A 24,034-nucleotide genomic window follows, 5' to 3' on the forward strand; every position below is an offset into this window, starting at 1 on the left:
TGTCATTGCGTGCAGCTGGCGACCCGGCAAAGGAACTTAGCAAGTCTGGTACAGATGTTTCGGGAGCTCTGAACTAAGAGAGACCGCCAAGTTGAGGACACCTCACTGGAGCCATATGGCCCAGTGGTGCCAAGTGTATCGTGAAATACAACTAGTCCTTTTTAATATTTCCGGGAACAGGTACTGGGAATTGAACCAACACCCTCTGGGAAAGCAGCCAGCGCCCTTAACCATTGGTCCATTTTCTAGCCTTTATATTGTTGCTTTCAGTATTCATTGAAATTGTTCCAAATTATACGTTCTAATGCAACATAAAAACCGGAAATAGTGACAGGTAAAATATCTATGCACATTTAGTTCATATGTAATATTTATCCCTAACTTCTTTACTCATCTCTCCCTAGTTTTTTTTCTGCTACACCTCCTTCCCTTTCTCTTCATATTTCCTGGTGTTTGTGTTTAGTCTTTGATTTTTTAATGGGTAGTAAAATTGCTCACATTTTATCTTGCTATTATAGCTAAGACTGCTTTGAACATTCTTATGCATTTTACCACATGCATGTGTGCTTGATTTCTCCACAATGCATATGTAGGGAAGAGAGGTGGATCTTAGGCATGAACCTTTTTAAGTTCACTGGATTGTATTAAGTTGTTTTCGTTGTCCACATGTCCACTTGCGGTCTTTCATTGTTCCTCATCATTTGAAAACATTTTCCCTAAGACAGTTAGCAGCAGAAGAAAGGATATTAAAAAAAATAGAAATACCTAACAAAACTCATAAGTTAATTTGTACTATGAAATTACAAGTATAACAGAGACCATCAGTGACTAAAAGTAGGTGAGATTTCAATGTCTAGCTAACAAGTCATAATGGCAGGTCCCCCAGTGTCTTTTTCATAGTCCACAAATGGAAATGGGCACATTTTACCTTTCATAGGTACTATGTACTTTGCTATATCTAACTAGCAAAGAATTACTTACAGTTAACTTTTCATTGACAGCACCCAAGTATGTTTCATCAGTTTGAGTAATTTTCTCACTTCTGTGATAATGTTCCCCAAAAAAGCATGTTAAATACATAAAGGTACTGGATTGCAGTTTGAGTGCATGGTTCTTCATGGTGGGGAAGACATGGTTGTATGAACTTAAGGAAGCTGGTCTCTTTGTGTTTGTAATCAGGAAACAGAGAGAGGGAAGGTGCTCAATTCACTTTTCCCTTTCTACGAAGTTGGGGGCTCTTGCCCAACTTAAATATTTAAATATTAAATATTTTTATACTTAAAATACTTTTAAATATTTTAACTGTCCATACTTAAATATTTTTAACGTTTACCATTAGGAGTATATGTATGTTTTGTTTGGTTGGTTTTGCATAAATATAACTAACCCTTAGAACTCTGGCAAGAGTATGATCTTGAAATAAGTCTGTCTCCCTTGGATGAAGGATGTGGTTTATTAACTGTGACATTAAATTAACAGTAGAAGTAGAATACTTGCTCACCTTTGGCTTAAAAGCTCAGGAGTGATTTCACAAAGAATCAAGAAGCATTTGTGAGTACACAAATGCACCTATGCCAACAAGCTTCTGAGAGGGAGATGGGGTGGCCGCCTCCTGAGATTCTAGAGAGTATGGCATTGTATAGTTGTGGAGTGCTGTTTTTAATTTTAATAATGCAATATTCTGTTCATGTTTCAGACATGAAAAAAGTTGTATTTGTAATGGTAGAAAAATCATTTAAGATTAGAATTTGTAAGAAATAAGATAGTTTGGGAGCCAAGTTCCTGAGTCAGTTGTTGAATTAAAATTTGTAAGCCTCCAAACACATGACCCTAAAAGTGTTATTTTAAATTTTCTAAGATTGCACCAAACAAATATGATCTTTTATACCAAAGTTATAGATAGAAAAGCCCTACAAATAATTGGCCGGCTAAGTCACTGAAGTGAAGATCTTCATCAGAGCAGTAAATGATGATACTTGTATTAGAAATTATGAGAGAAAGTGCAATGGAGAATGAGGAGTATGTGAAATGGGAAGCTTGTTGAAATTGATGATTGAAATATGTGAGTGACATTTCCTTTCCTATCTGAGTTTGAAACTTGTAATGGCTGGAGGGGTCTGAGGAGCCTGGAAGAGCCTCTTCTTCCAGGCATGAAGGACCTCATTTCCTGACCCCAACTGTTAAGTATCAGTTGCTAATTCTAGCCAGCAACTAGAGTGACTGCTGTGCCCAGTGTCAAAGGCCATGGAGGACATGTCTGAATGGAGCACTCACAGTGTAGGAGGCCACATCTTTAGAGACAAACTTCCAGATCTGGAGACACTGAAACTGTCCAAGTTCTTCCAGTGGCCTGAACAACACAATATCATCATTCACAAGTTAAGAGCGTCTAAACTAAACCTGTTGGGACACCACCTGTGTGGACACTCCAGCCTACTCTTGTCAGTGTGAGGGATGAGAACAATAGATGTTTATACAACCATTGTTTAAATATTTAAAATCCTAAATCAGGAGAAAAAAAAATCAAACTATAGTAGGCTTTTCCCTCTTGCTCTGGGAAATCCATATTCAGAATTACCCAGAGCTTCATAGTAAAGGTAATGTCAATACAAAAGCCACAGTGCTTATCTTAAAGGACAATTCTGAGTGACTATAGGCTGGGAAAACAGATTTAAGTTACCTCAGATTCCATGTTCTAATGTAGAAGCACTTTGACAAAGGTTTTTTTTTTTTTTTTTTTTTTATAGTTTTATAGAGCAGAGAAAGTCATTAAGCAAGGCAAGTTTAAAATACATTAGTGGGTACATTAGACAGACAGGTAAACAAGAGTGGTCTAAGATTAAGATGCTGGTTGATATCATTCTTAGGTTTTAGATTGATAGAAGCTAATTGCCTAGTAAATCAATAGAGTCTGAAAGGGTTTTATCTTCAGTCACATGGTGTTAGTTAAACACCTGGTAGACAAGGGAAAGAGGGAGAATTTAGAAGGTTGTTCCAGAGGGTCAGAACTTAGCCCAAGATAAGGTAATTAGCCTTTGGACCTGTGACATTCCAGTATCTCAGAAGCACTGAAATGATAGTCAGCTAATCAGTCTGCAGACAGATTTCTTTTAGGAGTTCATTCACAGATAAATGAAGCTTTTTTTGAGAAGATTTCATTCATATTAATTCTGGGATTTCCAGACTTTTTTTAGATCCTGGCTAGCACAGTTCATGAAGCCACTATACTACCTGACTTTTCCAGCCCTATCCTGAAACAAGTGTGTATGTCACACTTCATATGATACATCCAGGAAGAGAAATCTAATCTTCCCCTAAATAAAGGTGTCAGGGGAAGAAGCCCACACTGATCTACACTACCAGTCTGCAGATAGCCAGTCTTTATGACAAGATATGGGACTACAGATAAAAGAGCATTTTGTGAAAAACCCAGATGATAGTGGCAGTAACAGTAAAGAGGTCTGAAGATGTTCACCTTGTTCCTGCTCTTCCTGCAGCCCACACTGGGTGAGAGAGTCTCACATTCCTGCCCCTGTGATCTGGGGAAAGTCTATATCAAGCTCACATGATTGATTCTTATGAAACAATTAGATATGTTTGGATAAAACAGACAATCTTCTCAAGGTTTGCATGTTCTGGTACTTGATTCTACTGTAGACATTTCTTCATAGACTTAGCATGCTGTAGTGATTCCATTTCATGCTGGCAATGGGAAATGCATCCAACGGAGACTGCATTGGCCTGAAATGTGTTACTACGTTCACACTCTGCCGTTCTTGCCTTCCCGGAATCTTTAGTGTTAATTTGCTTTGTCTTGGCAGAAATGGGTTGTCTCCTGTCTCATGTGAAACTGAATCCTGCAGTGTTGATTCTACTGTTCCTGGCACCATATTTCCAGGCTTCTTGGTTGTCTCTCTAACTCCTATGTGTCCTTTAAAGGTTGGCTTCTTCATAGTTCTGGTTTATAGTCTCCCTTTTCAAACTCCAGGCAAACGTCCCAGACCTGTCTGCTCAGAGATTGCAAAAGAGGCCTCACTGACTTGTCAACATTCATTCTTCTTGCTCTGTTGGTGGGAAGGTGGTTTGTTTGTTCTTCCATGGAGCATGTGTGGATGTCAAGGTGGTTTGTATGGGCATCTGATAACCAGCTGTCTGAGTAGCCCCCACTGCAACAAATGCAAAGGACGGGGAGAAAGGGTACACCTGTAACAAGTGGGGCAACTTTGCACAGAACTGATTGCTAGCTCAGTGACTGGATGTAAGGTGCATGAAGAAAGGGGATTAGTTCATGGCTACCAGATGTTGCACATGCTGTCTTCTTTCTCTCCCCTCTGCTGCTTTCTTCTCCTGACTGTTTTGCCACCTTAGTTTACCTGTCAGGTTACAGAACTTTTTGAGGAACTATCAAGAGTGCATTAGCAAGCTGATTTCAGCATGACCATAATTTGAGAGTTATTAAAGGGACATCTTTGTACTTTTTCTACTGTTTCTGATTGGTGAGCCCTTGTAAGAACTCACCTTTGAATTTGTCCACACAAGTTTTCAGATGATGAAATTGCTCTGGGGTCACACCTTGAGTTGTGATGACAAAGGTGTAGTGCTAACTCTTACCCACAGCTTCGAATCCTGAACTCTGCTTCAGTGTTCAGAGGGGTGGATCATGGGTAGCTTAAACTGTGTGTCAGTATTTCATGATCTGTAAAATGGAGACAGTAGCACCTTCTTTTTACTGTATCAGGAATAAATGTGTGGAATCTGCAGTCTGTTTGAAGGAGAGTCTGGCATTTAGTAGGCACTTAATACTTTTTTTTTCCTTTTTTAATCTTTGTGCTCTTCTATACCAATGATACTCACTGAGCAGTCTGCACACACAGTGTCACCAAAGAAGTATGAATAGTGGTGATGTAACAGGCTTAGAAAACACTATATAACTGTTAATACTGTGGGAATAGATTTTGATACAGACAGTAAGTTGATAGCATAAAATGAATATTAAACTTTAACTCAGTTTTATGTAATTCAAATAATCTCTATCCACTTAAATTTTATATTTGCCCTTCATCTAGTTATTCACCAGCCTCAATGAAATGTTTTCCTTTGTAAGAGTTGCCATGGTGTGGGGCAGGAGGAGGATACTCCTAAAGCTATTGCTTGTCTGTGGAATACACTCCCCTAACTTGGCTTCCTTCATATTATTGTAAAGCACACACACACACACACACACACACACACACACAAACACACACACACACGTCAAACCACTAGAAGTTGGGGACTGGCTGTATGTAATGCGTATTGTAATTTTAGGCTGCTGATTGGATCCAGACTAATCTATGCCTCTTGAGATGCTGAGGAGGCAGCTCTGCTCATTCTGATCCCTCTTTCTAGTGCCACAAAGAAATTGCACCGCAGAAGGAAAAGTATATGAGGCAAGAAGTCAGGTTCCCAAGACTTTTCATATACTGATCAACTGATTGTAGAAGTTCAGACAATCCACTTTTTTCCTCAGTATTTAAGAGTAGAAAATCCATTTGACATTTTTATCCTTATAATTAAGCTAATGTGTGATGCTACTATGGATATCATACCATCCTGTTACTTTCAAAGGACTAAGTAACTGGGGGAAGAAAAAGAAGACAATCATCAAAGTGTGAAACAAGAATGGGTAATTCTATAACTAACATGTGTAAAAATAGCTGAGGAGGAGTAAGACCCAGAGACAATTCCTAGGAAAGAAAGAGAAAGCTTTGCAAAGAGTTGTAGTGTCCCTTCAAGGATCACTACAGGCAGGGACAAAACCATGAAGAGATGAGAATTAAAACTTAGTACAGCCAGACTTGGTCACCCAGACTGGATCAAAACTTTTAGCATTTCTGATACAGTGGTTTATTCTTCTTACACATTTACTTTGTGGGGTACAGCTCCACATGACAGTTGTTATAACAAAACTTTAGGCATAGCTACATAGAAACTCTCTAGCAAGGTAGTAGTCACCTGTGACCTTTACAATAAGAACGAGATAAATTGAATGATAAATAGGGCTCAGAGTAGGAGACCAAGAGTGGGGCATGTGTAATAGTCATAAGCATAGATGCTATTGGTGGTAAATGTAAAGTATAAAGGTCCTCTTTAGTTAGGATGAGATTTATTCACTCAGAGACACAAAGTTCGGAATTAAGCTCTAAACAGTTTTCAGGAAACTGGGGAATTCAGGAAGGTTGACTCAATAGAATAGTAAGAAGATCACCAGATTGTCAGACAACACTAACTCCAATCTTCTGGTGACTAAGTGTCATTGATTTCCTTCCATTGAAAAAAATAGGCCCATGAACTTGACAGTCCTGGTTCCCCTAATGCTTTTTTTAAGCTGACCTCCTACAGCAATGTAGTTGTTATGGAGGTGAATATGGCACTTGCCTTAGTGTTTCTATTGTTGTGACAATACACTGTGACCACAGCAGCCCTTTTTTGCTAATTTATTTATTCACTTTTTTTTATCTCAATTGCTCTCTCCTATCACACTCCTCCACACACACAGTCCCTTTCCACCCACTCCCCTTCACTGAAAGGATAGAGGCCAGCCTTGGGTATCCCCCAACCCTGAGATATCAAATCTCTGCAGGGCTAGGCTCATCCCCTCCCACTGAGGCCAGAGAAGGAAGCCAAGTTAGGGGAGTGTATTCCACAGACAAGCAATAGCTTTAGGAATATCCTCCCCCTGCCCCACACCATGGCAACTCTTATAAAGGAAAACATTTCATTGATGGTGAATAACTAGGTGAAGGGCAAATATAAAATTTAAGTGGATAGAGATTATTTGAATTACATAAAACTGAGTTAAAGTTTAATACTCATTTTATGCTATCAACTTACTGTCTATATCAAAATCTATTCCCACAGTATTATCAGTTATATAGTGTTTTCTAAGCCTGTTACATCACCACTATTCATACTTTCTTTGGTGATACCATGTGTGCAGACTTAAATTTTGTCCATTGTAACTATCTTTTAAAGATATTTGGTGATAGTTTTAATTTCAATATAAATTGCTGAACTGCTGCAGAAATCAAATTTTTACCTTGATTTTCTTGTTATGTTTTTTGATTAAATTAATATCCTTTAGTTTTTGGATTGTCTGCCATGTTGTCACAATTACTGAAACTTAAGAAGGTGTTTTAGAATTTGTTTCTTTGTGTTAGAAACTTAGCATCTAGCTACTCACATTTACAAGAAATCTAAGATTCTGGTTTTGTTTGTTTTCTTGTTTTGCAAAGGCAAACTTTTATTAGATTCGATACATGCTATAAAATGCTCTAAAAGAAGTCTGTTAGAGAAGTGTCTTGGGGAAAAGTACTTCTTGTAGATGCATGAAGACCTGAGTTTAGATTCCCCAGAACCTACATAAAAGCTCTGCTCAGTGGTATAAGTCTGTACCCTAATGCTCAGAAGTCACTGCCTAGATCGTCTAAGTGAAATAGTTGTCTCTAGGCTCAGTGTGAGACCGTTTCAAAAAACAAACAAACAAAAAACCAGGTCAGAGTGATAGAAAACAATTTCCATCATTGAACCCTTGCCTCTACATGCACACACATGGGCAAGTGCATCCATAAACACAGGTGCACACATATGCATGCACCACACATTTTTCTTTCTTTCTTTCTTTCTTTTTTTTCTGAGACAGTGTTTCTCTGAGTAGCCCAGGCTGTCCTAGAACTTACTCTGTAGACCAGACTGGCCTCGAACTCAGAAATCCACCTGCCTCTGCCTCCCAAGTGCTGGGATTAAAGGCGTGCGCCACCACTGCCCAGCTTGCACCACACATTTTTAAAAACTCAGATATATGAGGCTAAAATATTTTCACATAGGCACCATCCGAAGCCATGCAGATGGCATTCTAAACTGCTCAGAAGATGACCCTGCTATTAAAATGGGTAAGAGGATATTGACGTAATATGGTATTATTTTTTGATCACTAATATTTTATTTAGTATTGTTATTGTATGTGTGTATTCTTGCATGCATACCTGTGTGTGTTTATATGTGTTTATGATATGATTAAACATAGGCACATATGTTACGTTGCCCAAGTGAAGGTCAGAGGACAATGTTCAGAAGTCTATTCCCCCTCCTCCCCCCATGGGATCCGGAGCTGAAGCACCCATGAGGTCTTTGCCAGCAAGCCTTTATCTGCTGAGCTGTCTTACCACCTCTTAGCTCCCTACACCCTATCAACAATTACCTTATATAAGGCAATTATAAAGAAAAGAAATTCATTTGCATCTGTTCCAATAGAGGAGGGCTACTTCTGGTTATCCTCATATCAGCAAAATACAGAGCTCATTAAATTAGAAGACCAGGAGTGAACAACACACTTGGGCAAGCTGGTTTTTGTAGTAGACCCATTCTTTAAGACTCATGGCTCAACAAATCGATGCATGTGCCCCTGAATCTGTGTTATCACGTGAAGGGACTAATCTGAGCATGGGGAAAGAGGCCTCCATTATTCTTGAGTGTCACTGGCTAGCCTACTGAAGTTCAACATGAGTTTCTGGGAAAACCTGTATATAAACCATTTGCAGGAAGAATGGGGAAGTAAAGTTTCAAGAGCTAAAATTCCACGATAATTTCCGCTAAGGTTGTTTAAGTACCTGATGTTTCAGAAAGTATCAGTGTAAAATCTTGCAGTAACTGATGTAGAAAGTTGAGGAAGTGTTAAGTATGCAAAAGATGATAGTCACTGCCAATCTCCTTTTCACCTGACTGCCCTCTGCTCCTCCTCCCTGCTCTTTTATCTTGCTGTACCGTGTATGTCTTCTTCTATTTTAATTTTAAGCACTGAACAACTTTCCTTACATGTATGCACACAGACCTGCTTGTCCACAAATGCATTTTTCTAGAATAATGCTCTCTTGCTTCTCTCCCATCTACCTCCTCATGTCAGGCACACCTGAATTTGCACTTAAATTTCCTCATGCTCTGTAATTGTTAACAACAACAACAAAAATTACATACACATACATGCACAACCATACAGTTTGGGGAATGTTTCAGTTTTTTTTTTAAAGGGATCATATTATTCCCACTCTGTCTAAATCTATGTCTTTCTCACTTGTAAAAATAAATCATAAGGAAGCTAGGCAATGGTGGTGCATGCCTTTAATCCCAGCACTTGGGAGGCAGAGACAGGTGGATTTCTGAGTTCAAGGCCAGCCTGGTCTACAGAGTGAGTTCCAGGACAGCCAGGGATACACAGAGAAACCCTGTCTCAAAAAAAAAAAAAAAAAAAAAAAAAAAAAAAAAAAAAAAAAAAACATAAGGAAGACTTTCCAAATGTAGGATAGATTTTGCCTTATTCTTTTAAAAGATCCACAATATTTCATTATATAACTCTAGTTGATGCTCACCCATGTCCTTACATAAGTGTTGACTATTTTCTACAATGCTGAAGTGAATACACTTGCATTCATATTGTGTACTTATGTAATGTACAATGTGGTATATTATATGTAATCAGAAGAACTGCTAGGCACACGTATGTAAAGTACATTAACTTATAATATATGTTACACTGTTAAATCTGACATTTTGCCATGCCCTTCCAGGTAGCAAGTTTTTTTTTTTTTTTTTTTTTTTTTTTTTTTTTTTTTTGTTCTCCATATTGTTGTCAGCATTTAGTTTTAATTTTTGCTTGGGTTTTTGTCAAGTATTGTTTCTCATTGTTACTTTTAGTATGTATTTGACTACTAATGCATATGAACATCTTTTCATGTGTTTGACGACTGCTTGAGTATAAACTTCTGTGATCTGCCTATTTATGCTTTGCACATGTCATGCATTATTTCCTAAGTGCCCTTTATATGTTATACGTAGTATTTTTGATGGTATTCTGATATGCGATGAACCACTGTTCATTGAATCTATGAATCTTGCTTGTGATCCTTTCATCCTACTTAAACATTGCCGAATATTTTCCTGCCCCCATCTCTTTCTCTGTTCCTTCCTTTTGCTCCTTCTGATTTGTTTCTTTCTTTAAGATTTTTATTTTTCTGACTCAGTGAGATTGTTCACTGCACCTAAATTTTATGTAGAGCATCTTCCATTTTCTTCCTGCTTTCAGTTTCTTTTGCTCTAACCGATTTTAGAATCAAATGATACACCTGGAGTTTGCTTTGTACATATTACAATAAAAGCACCACATTATTTTCTCTTCAATACTGTGTTAGTACTCTATATTAAGTAACCAAGTCCTTACTTACAAAATTAATATATCCTTCCACACCCCACACCCTATGATCTATTTTATTGCACTGATTTATTGTAGTATTTTGTTTTATTTATACAGGGGTCTCTCTGTGTAGATCTAGATGGCCTGAAACTTAGTATATAGGCCAGGATGGCCTCAAGTTCACAGGGTTACGCTTGTCTCTGCCTTCCAAGTACGGTGAATAAAGGCTTGCACCATAAAAAATCAGCAGCCGACTGACTTATTAACAGTATTATTTTATTTATTTTTCTTTCACAGATTACACCCTGACCACGGTTTCCCTCCCTCCTCTCTTCCAAGTCCCCCCCACTTACCTCCCATCTGCCTACACACTCTTTCTCCATTTCACTTCCAAATGGGGCAGACATCGCAGGGATATCACCCAAACAGGACATATCAACCTGCAATAAGACTTGGCATTTCCCCTCATATTACTGCTGAGCGAGGTGACCCAGTGGGAGAAAAGGGGTTCCAAAAGCAAGCAGAAGAGTCAGAGACAGCTCCTGTACCCACTGTAGGAGTTTCACAAGAAAATCAAGCTATACAGCCGGGCGGTGGTGGCGCACGCCTTTAATCCCAGCACTTGGGAGACAGAGGCAGGTGGATTTCTGAGTTCGAGGCCAGCCTGGTCTACAGAGTGAGTTCCAGAACAGCCACGGCTATACAGAGAAACCTTGTCTCAAACAAACAAACAAACAAACAAAAAAACAAAAAAAACAAACAAACAAACAAAAAAAGAAAATCAAGCTATACAACAAAAAATAAATATACACAGGTCCTAGGTCAGATCCATACAAGCCCCTAAAGGCCCAGGTTATCTGATTCTGTGGTTTATTTTTCTTTTGTTATTATTAATCATTCCATTCAATTTCCTCTCAAATAACATCTCACTTTCTGGTTATCCCTTCCACCAATCCCCCCATCCCATGATATCCCACTTCCTGGTTACCCCTCTGCCACCCTCTATCCTGCGTCTACCCTCCCCGCCTCCCTTTTGCCTGTATGACAGTGCTCTTCCACCAACCCACACTCTCCAGCTGGTGTCCTTGCCCCCTCTGGCTGTTAGAATCCTTCCTCTCTGTTTTCCACAGGATTCCCTAATCCTGTTTGGCTGTTTGTCGCTCTCTACATCTTTTGTCTTGTTTTTTAATTAGGTAAAGTGGAAATTTTTGGTTTCTTTGGAGACTCAATTGTGTTGTGTGATGTTTTTCTGGAAGCTTCCTAATGAGAGGATGTTTTGCTGAAGCAGACACGTAGCAGGTGGTGGCTTATTGGAAGCTGTCCTGTGAAAGCACACGTGATGTGCTGAAGCACATGCTTGGAGGGTGTGTGATGTTTAGAAAGAATATAAAGATAACCCCACAGACGGTGAACAGTGCTCTTGTATTGGCTCTGCTAGTGTTGGTGTTCTTCACTTGTGACTTCATAGAACACGCTAGGGAGCTTCTCTTGGTATTCTGGATGCTTCTTCCAGCTTCTTCAGACAATCTGACTTGGTGCAGCCTCACAATTTGTTCTGGATCAAGCCGCTATATTGATTCATGCTTGGTGTTTTGAACTGGACTGCTGATATCCTGACAAGAAAGATTGAAATCGCCTCCAAAGAACTACTTCTAAACAGGTCCCCATCCCCCTGTTTCCTATTACACTTTCTTTTCCCCCTATCTCTGGTAGGTAGGCTAGAAGGGAGGTTTTGTTAAACTTATTAAACTTTTATTAAACTTGTTAAAATAGGTTTTACAAAGTCTAAGTCAACAATTGGGCAATTTATTTATCAGCACCACTGGCTATGGTGGTTCACGCTTTTATTCACAACACTTGAAAGGCAGAGATAGGTGGGTCTCTGTGAGTTAAGGTCTACATAGTATCTGCGTTACTAAGAGGCTTAGCTAGGATCACCTTCGATTCCAGGGAGTTTTCATTCTACTAGATTTTTACCTTCCCCCCAAATACCTCCCAGTTCCAACAGTCTCTCCCTCTACTCTCTCCCTCCATCTCCTCCACATATCTCCTTACTCTACCTGTTCATTTCCTCAACGGGCCTCAGAACACCCATGATATCTATTCTATTTCCCCTTCTCAGGGAGATCCATGCATTCCCCTATGATCCCTCTTTGTTACTCAGACTCTCTGGTTTGGGAATTGTAGCATAGTTTTCCTTTACTTTACAGTTAATATCCACTTATCAGTGAGTGCATAATGTGTTTGTCTTTCTGGGTTTGGGTTACCTCACTCAGAATGATTTTTTTCCAGTTGCATCCATTTTGGTGCAAATTTCATATTATTTTTCTTAATGGTTTAGTAATACTCCATTGTGTAAATGTACCATATTCTTTATCCATTCTTCAGCTGATGGACATCTAGGTTGTTTTCAGTTTCTGGTTATTATGAATAAAGTTGCTATAAACACAATTGAGGAAGTGTCCTTGTGGTTGGATGGAATATCCCTTGAGTATATACCCGGGAGTGGTATAGCTAGGTATTGAGTTAGGTTGATACCCAATTTTCTGAGAAATCACAATATTAGTTTCCAAAGTGGTTCTATAATGTTCCACTCTAGCAATGGAGGAGTGTTGCCCTAGAGCCACATCCTCAAAAGCATGTGCTTTCATTTGTGTTTTTGATCTTAGCTGTTCTCACAGGTGTAATTTGGAGCCATTCTGCTTTGCATTTCCCTGATGGCTAAGGATATTGAAATTTTCTTTAAGTGTTTGTCAGGGCATTTGAGATTCCTCTTTTGAGAAACCTGTTTACATCTGTACCCTAGTTTTAAAAATGGGTTATTTGGTTTGTTGATGTTGACTTTCTTGAGTCCTTTGGATATTAGCCCTTTGTCATATGTGGAGTTTGTGAAAATCTTTTCCCATTTTGTATCCTGACATTTTGTCCAATTGATAGAGTCCTATTATTTCAGAAGATTTTTAGTTTCATGAGGTCCCATTTATTAATTGTTAATATGAATGCCTATACTCTTGGTATTCTCTTCAGGAAGTTGTCTTATGTGCTAATGCATTCAAAGGAGTCCTCTACTGTCTCTCCTATCAAGTTTAGTATATCAGGTTATATATTGAGGTCGTTGATCTTCTTGGACTTGAAATTTATGGAAGATGATATATACACATCTATTTGCATTCTTCTATATGCAACCATCCAATTTGATCAGCACATTTTGTCAAAGATGCTTGCCTTTCTCTCTTGTATATTTCTGGCTTCTTTATCAAAATTCACATGTCCATAGGTGTATGGATATACATCTGGGGATTTGAACTGATTAAATTGATCAACTTGTTTGTTTTTATACTAATGCAGTTTTTATTACTGTAGCTCTGTAGTATAGTTTGAAATCAGTGATTGTGATACCTCCAGAAACTTTTTTTATTGATTTCAGTTTTATTGCATTATGATGATAAAAGGTACATGATTTCAATTTATCTGAATTTGTTAACATTTAAAAACATATTTTAAGTAAATAGAATTACATTGCATTCTTGTTTCCCTTTTGAACCCCAACTCCTCCCAGAGATCCTCCTTCAATACCTTTTTTTTAAATTTGTCATATTCTTTAAAATTTATAAAATATTATAACAATAAAAATGAGTAGTATATAAGGGCTTTGATATAAAACAACAATCAATTGAACAGTCTTATGTAGATGCTTGTGTACAGCAATAGTGAAAATACAGTACCTGACTAATACAGAAGTAGAGGCTCACAGCCATCCATTGAACTGAGTACAGGGTCCCCAGTGAAGGAGTTAGAGAAAGGACCTATGGAGCTGAGGGGTCTGTAGCCCCTTAGGATGAACAACAATATAAACTAACTAGTACCCTCAGAGCTCCCAGGGTTTCAACCACCATCCAAGGACTGCACATGGAGGGGTCTGATTGTTCAGGCAGCATGTGTATAGTAGAGGATTGCAAATTCGATCATCAATAGGAGGAGAGGACCTCAGCCCTGTGAAGGTTCTGTGCCCCAGTGTAGGGGAATGCTAGGGCCAATAAGTGGGAGAGGGTGGGGTGGCAGGCATGGGGAGGGGGGAGGCAACAGGGGTTTGTTTTTGTTGTTTTTGTTTGTTTCTTTGTTTTTTGGAGGGAAAACTGGGAATGGAGAAATTTACATGTAAATAAAGAAAATATCTAATAAAAAAAGATATAAAATAAAAAAAGAAAATACATTTTTCTCAATATAAATTTTAAATAACTGCAAACATATTAACTGTATATTTTAAAATAATACATCACTACTAGTATTTTTTCAAATGAACATAAATATATAAAGTCTTTTTGTTTCTTTGTTTGCTTTGCATTTAGTAGAGCTTAAAACCTTGGCTCTTACTGTGGTACAAGCCCAAAATAAGAACAATTTTTAGACATTGGACTTTATTTTAATAAGGCTGTACTTCAATGACCCTCACATCATCAAAGGATTTTGCCTCCATCGTACCTAAGCTAAGAGTTGACAGTTCTGCTGCGCCAAGGAATAAACTGTAGGCACGATTTTTGGATACAGACTTCCTGCTATGGTCAAAGCTATTTGACTTGAGTGAGTGACTTCATTCTCAGCCCACAGAGAACAGGTTACATTCATTTCAGAAATGGTGTGTGTATTAAGATGGTCTATCCATAAAGTCATTTGCCAACTGTTTCAATGAACAATGGTTCTGCTTGGAGGGTAGTGCAGACATTAGGTGAGGGTAAGAATCTGGTTTATTGGCTGTGATAATTTGAAAAAGCATTCATCTCAGAGAAAGAGTAACTTGTAAAGTCCTTTTCTTCAAACTTGATAACAATAGTTACAAACATCAAGCAAAGCGTTCCGTCTCATTCTTTGTTGTTCTCTTACAAGCCACCTCCCAAGTTAATTGTCTATTTTTCTTCTGGCTGTATAAATACTTTTAAAATATGTAAGCCGTCCTGAAAACCAAAGTATTGTGTAAAACATCAAATAAACAATCCTACTGATAAAGAGGCTGAGATAGGAGAAGAATGATTTCAAGACCAGTATGTGGTACACAGCAAGACACTGTCACTTACAAACAAGCAGAAAGTGTATATGGATTGTACAATATTGGACCTATTTCTCCACTTTCCAAGTTAGAAAGACCACATAACAGCCTGTTGTTGGATAACAGCCAACAAATTTCTAATTTTTCATATTTTTGGATTTCACTTGATTAGGATATGTTGGAAATATTAATTTTCATATTAAGATTATTAAGAAAAAGTAATTGTTGCTTCCTATTATTTTTGATGTTAGAGGTGGAATTATGTTTGCATGGATTTGTTGAAAGATTACTTTCTTGCTTCTTCTAAGGTGTAGTTTTGCTCTATAATCCTTTGTAGGGCTGGATTTGTGGAAAGATATTGTGTGAATTTTGTTTTGTCATGGAATATTTCGTTTTCTCCATCTGTGGTAATTGAGTGTCTTGCTGGGTATAGTAGCCTGGGCTGGCATTTGTGTTCTCATAGGGTCTGTATGACATCTGCCCAGGATCTTCTAGCTTTCATAGTCTCTGGTGAGAAGTCTGGTGTAATTCTGATAGGCCTGCCTTTATATGTTACTTGACCTTTTTCCCTTACTGCTTTTAAAATTCTTTCTTTGTTTAGTGCATTTGCTGATTTGATTATTATGTGACAGGAGGAATTTCTTTTCTGGTCCAGTCTATTTGGAGTTCTGCAGGCTTCTTGTATGTTCATGGGCATCTCTTTCTTTAGGTTAGGGAAGTTTTCTTCTATAATTTTGTTGAAGATATTTACTGGTCCATTACATTGGGAATCTTCATTCTCTTTTATAGCTATTATCTTTAGATTTGGTCTTCTCATTGTGTCCTGGATTTCCTGGGTGTTTTGGGTTAGAAGCTTTTTGCTTTTTGCATTTTTTTTTGACTGTTGTGTCAATGTTTTCTATGGTGTCTTCTGCCCCTGAGATTCTCTCTTCTATCTCTTGCATTCTTTTGGTGATGCTTGCATCTATGGCTCCTGATTTCTTTCCTAGGTTTTCTATAGCCAGGGTTGTCCCCCTTTCTAATATCTTTATTGTTTCTATTTCCATTTTTAGATCCTGGATGGTTTTGTTCATTTCCTTCACCTGTTTGATTGTGTTTTCCTGTAGTTCTTTAAGGGGTTTTTGTGTTTCCTCTTTAAGGTCTTCTAGCTCTTTACCTGGGTTCTCCTGTATTTCTTTGAGGGAGCTATCTATGTCTTTCTTAATGTCCTGTATCATCATCATGAGAAGTGATTTTAGATCCGAATCTTGCTTTTCTGGTGTGATGGAGTGTCCAGGACTTGCTATGGTGGGAGAATTGGGTTCTGATGATGCCAAGTAACCTTGGTTTCTGTTGCTTATTTTCTTAGGCTTGCCTCCTGCCATCTGGTTATCTCTAGTGCTACCTGCCCTGCTTAAATCTAGTGCTACCTGACTGGGGCCTGTACTTCCTGTTATGATGGTTGTATGAGGACTCTTCAGAGTCAAGCTGTCTCTGTGATCCTGTGATTCTGTGATCCCATGATCCTGGGCGTGTTGGGGTGCCTGGGGGTGGAGCTTCCTCTGGGTGTTGTGGGACTGTCTTCAAAATTTGCACCCAAGGTCTACTCAGAGCACCAGCCCAGACAGACTGGAAGCAACCTATTCCACTGGGTTGGCAGAGTTCCTTTGTGCCTGGGTCCCACTGGTCCCAGTTCCTCCCAATGTTGGGACAGATGTGTCCTCCTCACCTCCTCACCTCTGATCCAAAAATTCTTTTACTGTACAAGATTGTCTCAGCTATCCTAGGTTTTTTTTTTCATATTTCTAATGACCAGCCCCGGTCATTTTGGGTTCTCGAGAATGGGAGAATTGGATGGGCGATGTGAAATAGGAATCTCAGAAAATGATGCAAGTGCAAACTGACAGGTGACTCATTGTTCTTCTGAAGCTGTGATCAGAGACAGCTTTCAGATCTGTCTTCTTTCTTTCTTAGTTTACGTCATTCTTTTATTGGTTACATACTTCCCTGATTTCCTTAGGCAGGCAATGCCACATGGTCAGATCAGTATATTCCAATTTTTCCAGTAAGGTCAGCTCAGTAATCCAATAGACCCAGTTATTTCTTCCTGTATCTTATCCCTTGTATTTTATATGGATGTCCCTGTCCTTAGTGGCCCAGGCCCATTATTCTTTTTCCTTGGACTCTTTAGTTATTTTAACTACTAAACCTTCAGGTTTCTCAAAAACATTTCCTGCTTCAAATATTTCCTGGTACAACTTATCATCATGAGTTGGCTAAGATTTCCCAGAGAACTATTGAAGTAGTCAGCCGCCTCCACATACAGAACCCCTTGTTCTGCTAGGCCTGGGATGGTTGCTTGAATGGCCAGGGCCTTCTAGAACACTTTGTTCCTATAGACATCAAACCCAGTTCTTTCTCTAGTAATACCCTTAACCCCGTTCCCAGAATTTTTTTTTTTACCAAAATTATATTTGAAGACAAATATGGTATCAAAAATGCAAAAAACAAACAAACAAAAAAAAAACCAAGTGTACAAGAAAGAACAGCATCATCCATCTGCATACCACAAAGCCAGAGATGCATTATCCAGGTTGACTGTGTTCCCACAGCTTAAACTGCGTCATGTAGCTGCATTGGCAACCACGTCACACCTAACACCATATGAAGTTGAGTATTGATGTTTCAAGGCCTCTAAAGAATTGTTTTGGAATTTTGATGGGGATTTCATTGGATATAGATTGCTTTTGCTAATGTGGCCTTTTTTTTTTAAATTTGGAAGGGTATTTCAATTTTTAGTTTAGTCCATCATCTAGAGAAGCCAGGGAAGAAATTGTTACAGAGGCTAAAGAGCAGTGCTGCTTATTGTTCTTCATGACTTTCTCAGTCTGCTTTCTTTTCTTTTTCTTTTTCTTTTATTTTTTTATTAGATGTTTTCTTTATTTACAATATCTCCTTTCCCAGGTTCCCCTCCAAAAAATAATAAAATAAAATAAAATAAAATAAAACAAACCCCCGTTCCCTCCCCCCTCCCCCTGCTCACAACCCCACCCCCTCCTGCTTACTGGCCCTGGCAATCCCCTACACAGCCTGCTTTCTTATAGTGCCAGGACCACCAGCACAGGGGCGGGCACTGCCCACAGGGAACTGGGTCCTCCATTAATCATCAATCCAGAAAACATGCTATAGGCTTCCTCACAGCACAGTGTGGTGGGAATGTTTTCCCAACTGAGGTTCTCTCTTCTTCTTTTCTTATTTAAGTTAGATATTTTCTTTATTTACATTTCAAATGTTATCCTCTTTCATTGTTTCTCCTCTGCAAACCCTCTATCCCCTCTCCCCTCCCCCTGCTCACCAATCCACCCACTCCTGCTTCCTGGCCCTGGAGCATAGAGTAATATGGCCATTTTTAATTTGTTAATGCTACAAGTTCATGAGCATGGGAGATATTTTCATTTGATATCTTCTTTAATTTCTTCAAGGACTTAAAATTTTTTTCATATATATCTTTCACTCACTTGGTTAGATTTAAGCCAAGATATTTTATTAATAGTTGTGGTTTCTGTAAAGGGTGTCTTTCCTTGATTTCTTTCTCAGCCCTTTCATCCTTTATATATGGGAGGGCTACTGATTTTCTGCATTAAAAATGTACCTAGCCACTTCTCTGAAGATGTTTATAAGCTGTAGGAATTCCCTCGTAGAATTTTTTGCAATGATTTATGTATATCATCTTCTTACTGATGCTTTCTCTTCTTTCTTTCCAATTTGTATCTGCTTAATCTCCTTTAGTTGTCTTATTGCTTCAGCTACAATTTCAAGTACTATATTGAATACTTGTGGTGAGAGAGGACAGTCTTTACTTATTCCTGATTTTAGTGGAATTGGTTTGATTCTTTCTAAATTTAACTTGATATTGGCTTCAGGCTTGCTGTATCTTGCTTTGGTTATGTTTAGGTATGTAACTCATATCCTTAATCTCTTCAGGATTTAATTATGAAAAGATGTTGAATGTTGTCAAAGGCCTTGTCTATGTCCAGTGACATGATTGTGTGGCTTTTTATTTTCACTTTATTTATGTGGTATTCCATTGACAGATTTTCATGTGTTGAACCATCCCTGAATCTCTGAGATTAAACCTACTTGATCATGGTGAATGATTTTCTTGATGTGTTCTTGTATTTGGTTTGTGCATATTTTATTGAGTATTTTTACATCAATGTAAAAATGGAAAATTGGTCTGTAGTTCTCATTTGTTGAATGTTTGTGTGGTTTGGATATCAGGTGATTGTGGTTCTATAAAATAGATTGGCAATGTTCCTGTAAAATAACTTTTATTCTCCTGCAGTAATTGTGCCTGAGTCTTAATGCTTCAGTCTGCAAATGTAGGCCCAGTCTTGGAAGCTTCTAGACTGTGTGTAATCTAATCTAGGCCTAGAATGTTTTCTGTAAGTGTCTGAGACTAACTGCTGAATATACTTACCCTTTCTAGTTCTTTCTGATCTGTAGCTGGTTCAACTGTTCTGTCTCAAACTCCTCTCCTTGCTGACTGTATCTATCTGCTTGTTCTCTCTCTCTGTCTATTCTCTCTCTCTCTTGTTCTCTCTCTCTCTCTCTCTCTCTCTCTCTCTCTCTCTCTCTCTCTCTCTCTCTCTCTCTCTCTCTCCCTCTCCCTTTTCCCCTCTCTCTCTCCCTCCCTTTACCCCCTGCCTATCTTGAATTGCTCTGCTTGACCTCAAACTAATTCTAGCAATCTGTTCTAGTCTTCTGGTTCCTCATTCTCTGGCTTGTTCTCATTTACTTTTTTCTACCTTGTTTTCTCTTAAAACTGTCTCTGTAAAACACTCCCAGTAAAATTCCTCTTCTCTCTCTCTGTACTGCTGTCTTAAGTAGCTTCCCTTTCTTCTCTCTTCTCATGAGAGTTGGGATATCCTATTCCTTGAAACTTTTCTTTGATTCATCATTTTATCTGCCACTTAATTTGGAGTATGATGAAATATCCTGCACGATGTTTCTTTTCTTTTTATTTTATGGAATAATCTGGAAAATATTGGTAGTAGCTCTACTTTGAAAATCTAGTAGAACTGTCCACTAAAACTGTCTGCCCTTTGGCTTCTTGTGACTGGGTGGTTTTAGTGACTGGTTTTAGGAGTTATAGGTCTATTTAGATTTTCTAATTTTGTAGAGAGTAAATTTTTGAAGTATGGCAATTATTCTTTGGATTTCCTTCTTGTTGCTATGTTCCCATTTTTGTTCCTGATTTTGTTAATTTGGGTATTTTTTCTCTACATTGTACTTAGTTTGGATAATTGTCTATTTTGTTGATTTTCTCAATGAACCAGCTGTTTGTTTCATTTTTTTTGTATTGTTCCCATTCTATTTTATTGATTTCAGCCCCCAGTGTATCTCCTGGTGTCTACTCCTCTTTTATGTGTTTGCTTCCTTCTGTTCTACATTTTTCAGGTATGCTTTGAAGTTGCCCACATGAAATTATTCTAATTTTTTTAATGAAGGCACTTAGTTCTATGAACTTTCCTCTTAGCATTGCTCTTACTGTGCCCTTAAGTTTGTGTATTTTGTGCATTAATTTCCATTGAATTCTAGGAAATCTTTAACTCCTTTCTATATTTCTGCCTTGGCCCAATCATTCATTAGACAGTTGTTCAGTGTCCTCAAGTTTGTAGACTTTCTGTCCTTTCTGTTGCTGAAATCCAGCTTTAATCCATGATGGTATGATAAGAAACCTGTTTTTGTTGTTGGTGGTGGTGGTTTTTGTTTTGTTTTTTTCTGTTTTCTTGTTTCTGTTTAGACTTGCTTTGTGAAAAAATTTGTGAGCAATTTTGGATAAAGTTAGTTGAAATACTGAAAAGACATATTTTTCTGTGTTTGGATGAAATGTTCTGTAGATATTTGTTAGGTCCATTTGAGTCATAACATCAGTTAGCATCATCTCTTCTGTTTAACATTTTCTCTGGATGACCTGTCCATTGGTGAGAGTGGAGTACTGAAGTTTCTGACTATTATATGAGGTTTGGTGTGTAATTTAAGCTTTAGTATTTTGTTTTAAACACACGTGAGAAGCCCTTGATTGGGAGAATAGAGGTTCAGAATTGAAATGCCATATTGGTTTTTTTTCCCCTTTGGTAAGTTTGAAATGTCCTTTCCCATCTCTTTTAATTAACTTTGGTTAGAAAATTATTTTGTTAAATATTAGAATAGCCATACCAGCTTGCTTCTTTGGTCCACTTGCTTGGAAAATCTTTTTCCAACTCTTTTCTCTGAAGTAGTATCTACCTTGGTATTGAGATGTGTTTCTTATATGCAGCAGAAGGGTGGATCCTATTTATTTTTGCATCCATTTGGTTAGCATGTGTCTTTTTATTGGAGAATTGAGTTCACTGATATTGAGAGATATTAATGACCAATGATAGATAATTACTGTTATTTTGTTGTTGTTGGTGGTGGTGGTGGTGGTTTTGTGTGTGTGTGTGTGTGTGTGTGTGTGTGTGTGTGTGTATGTTTTCTTTTAGTTTTGCTTGTGTGCCATTATTTCTTCTATTTTCATAGGTGAAGTTAACCATTTTTGATTGAGGTTTTTCTTCTTGTATGTTATGTAGGGCTAGATATTTGGATAGATATTGTTAAAAATTTGGTTTTGTCATGGAATATCTTGTTTTCTCTATCTATGGTGATTGTAAGTTTTTCTGGGTTAAGTAGTCACAGATGTAGTTTTTGCTGGCATCTATGGCCTCTTAAAGTTTATCACTCATATGTCTGGGTTTTAAAATCCCCATTGAGGAATTGGGTGTAATTATAATGGATCTGCTTTTATATGCACTTGGCCTTTTTCCCTTATAATTTTAAATATTTTTTCTTTGTTCTGTATGTTTAGTGTTTTCATTGTTATGTGGCACGAGGACTTTGTTTTCTACTCCAATCTATTTGGTGTTCTTTATGATACTTGTACTTTGATAAGTATGTCTTTCTTTAGGTTAGGAAATTTTTCTTCTATGATTTTGTTGAAAATATTTTCTGGACATTTTAGCTGGGAATGTTCTCCTTCTTCTATCCTATTATTCCTAAGTTTGGTCTTGTCATAGTGTGCGAGTATCTTGGATATTTTTTATTAGGAACATTTTAGATTTAATATTTTTTGACCAATGTATCAATTTCTTCTATACATATCTTCTATACCCCTGAGATTTTCTCCTCCATCCCTTACATTCTCTTGGTGATACTTGCATCTGTAGTTCCTGTTTGTTTAACTAGGATTTCCATTTCCAGGATTCCCTCAGTTTGTGGAGTTCCCTGCCCCCTTTTATTGCTTCTATTTCCATTTCAGGTCTTGAATAGTTTTATTAATTTTTGCTGCCTGTCTTATTTTGCCTTTCATTGAGATTTATTCATTTCCTTCCACTGTTTGCTTCCCCAATAAAAAGACACAGGCTAACCAAGTGGATGGAAAAAAACAGGAATTTATTAATTTTGTCTTTTAGGACTGTTGATAATAACTGAATAGGGGGTGATGCAGTCATCTATGACTACTTCGTGCTGATATTGTGGCCATGTTATTTGGCTCCGAAAGCTGGAATGTTGGTCATGTTCGGGAAGAACAGGCTGCTACCCAGGCCTTTCAGGACCATCTGGGGTTAGGGAGGTGAAGATATAGTTAAAGTAATTTGTGAGTCTGGACTCGAGCACCTGTGGCTAGCTGCATTAGAACTGTCCTTGGTGTAGGAATCACCTAGAGTTGGCAATATATCAATATATCAACACACACACACACACACACACACACACACGGGACCAGGCAAAGGAAGTCTCTGTCATAGTAAGTTTATGCTTCTTAAACGCTGTATTTAGCAGGTCTTTGAAGTGCATAAGGACCATCTATCTATCTAAAGTATATTTAAATAGACAATCTTTGCTTCTTTCTAGTTATCTGTCCTAGACTTAACCTTGAAAACTTATACAGGTAGGTAAATAAGGCTCATTCCTGTTAAATTTGAGCCTTAAAAATCACAATTTTGAATAGAAGGTATTTTAGTATTAAAATGTTTTGAATCATAGATGGAGTTCATATATTGGCAACTTTGCTGGTCCTACTATGTTACATAGTTTATCCAAACAGCTAAAGCTGAAAGAGGGAGGGAAAGAGGAAAGGGGGAGAGAGAGAGACAAAGACAGAGAGAAAGAGAGAGAGAGAGAGAGAGAGAGAGAGAGAGAGAGACAGAGACAGAGAGAGACAGAGACAGAGAGAGACAGAGAGAGAGACAGAGAGAGAGGGAGCATAAGAGGGAGAGAGACAGAGACAAAGACAGAGACAGAGAGGCAGAGAGAGACAGAGACAGAGACAGAGACAGAGACAGAGAGAAAGAAGTTAAATTTCCTGTCAGCAATACTGAATGCATTTGGCAACCCTTGGATAAAATGGCTGTGAAGCTGTGACTTTCCCGCAACAAACATGGTTGCATGTGCCAGGCCTTAAGATGGTAAGGAAGCTATCACTCCACCTTATTTATCACATAGTCAAGATGCTAACAAGCCACATGTTGTTTATATTGTTTCTCCTGCCATCCTATAGTGTAGTTAAGTGGTTGTAACAGGCAATTTGAAGGAGCTAGGCTGCTTAGTCACCAATATCATTGCCATTGCCACTACCAAGGCTGCACATGGATGGGATGGAGGTAGGAGGCAGGATAATTGGCATCAGGAGCTATTTTGTGAGGAAGGTGTGTTGTGATGAAGGAGGAAGAGCAGTACAAGAGCATTGTTTTCAAAAATTCTGT

The sequence above is a fragment of the Mastomys coucha genome, unplaced genomic scaffold (assembly GCF_008632895.1).
Source record: "Mastomys coucha isolate ucsf_1 unplaced genomic scaffold, UCSF_Mcou_1 pScaffold17, whole genome shotgun sequence".
NCBI classification, from domain to species: Eukaryota; Metazoa; Chordata; class Mammalia; order Rodentia; family Muridae; genus Mastomys; species Mastomys coucha.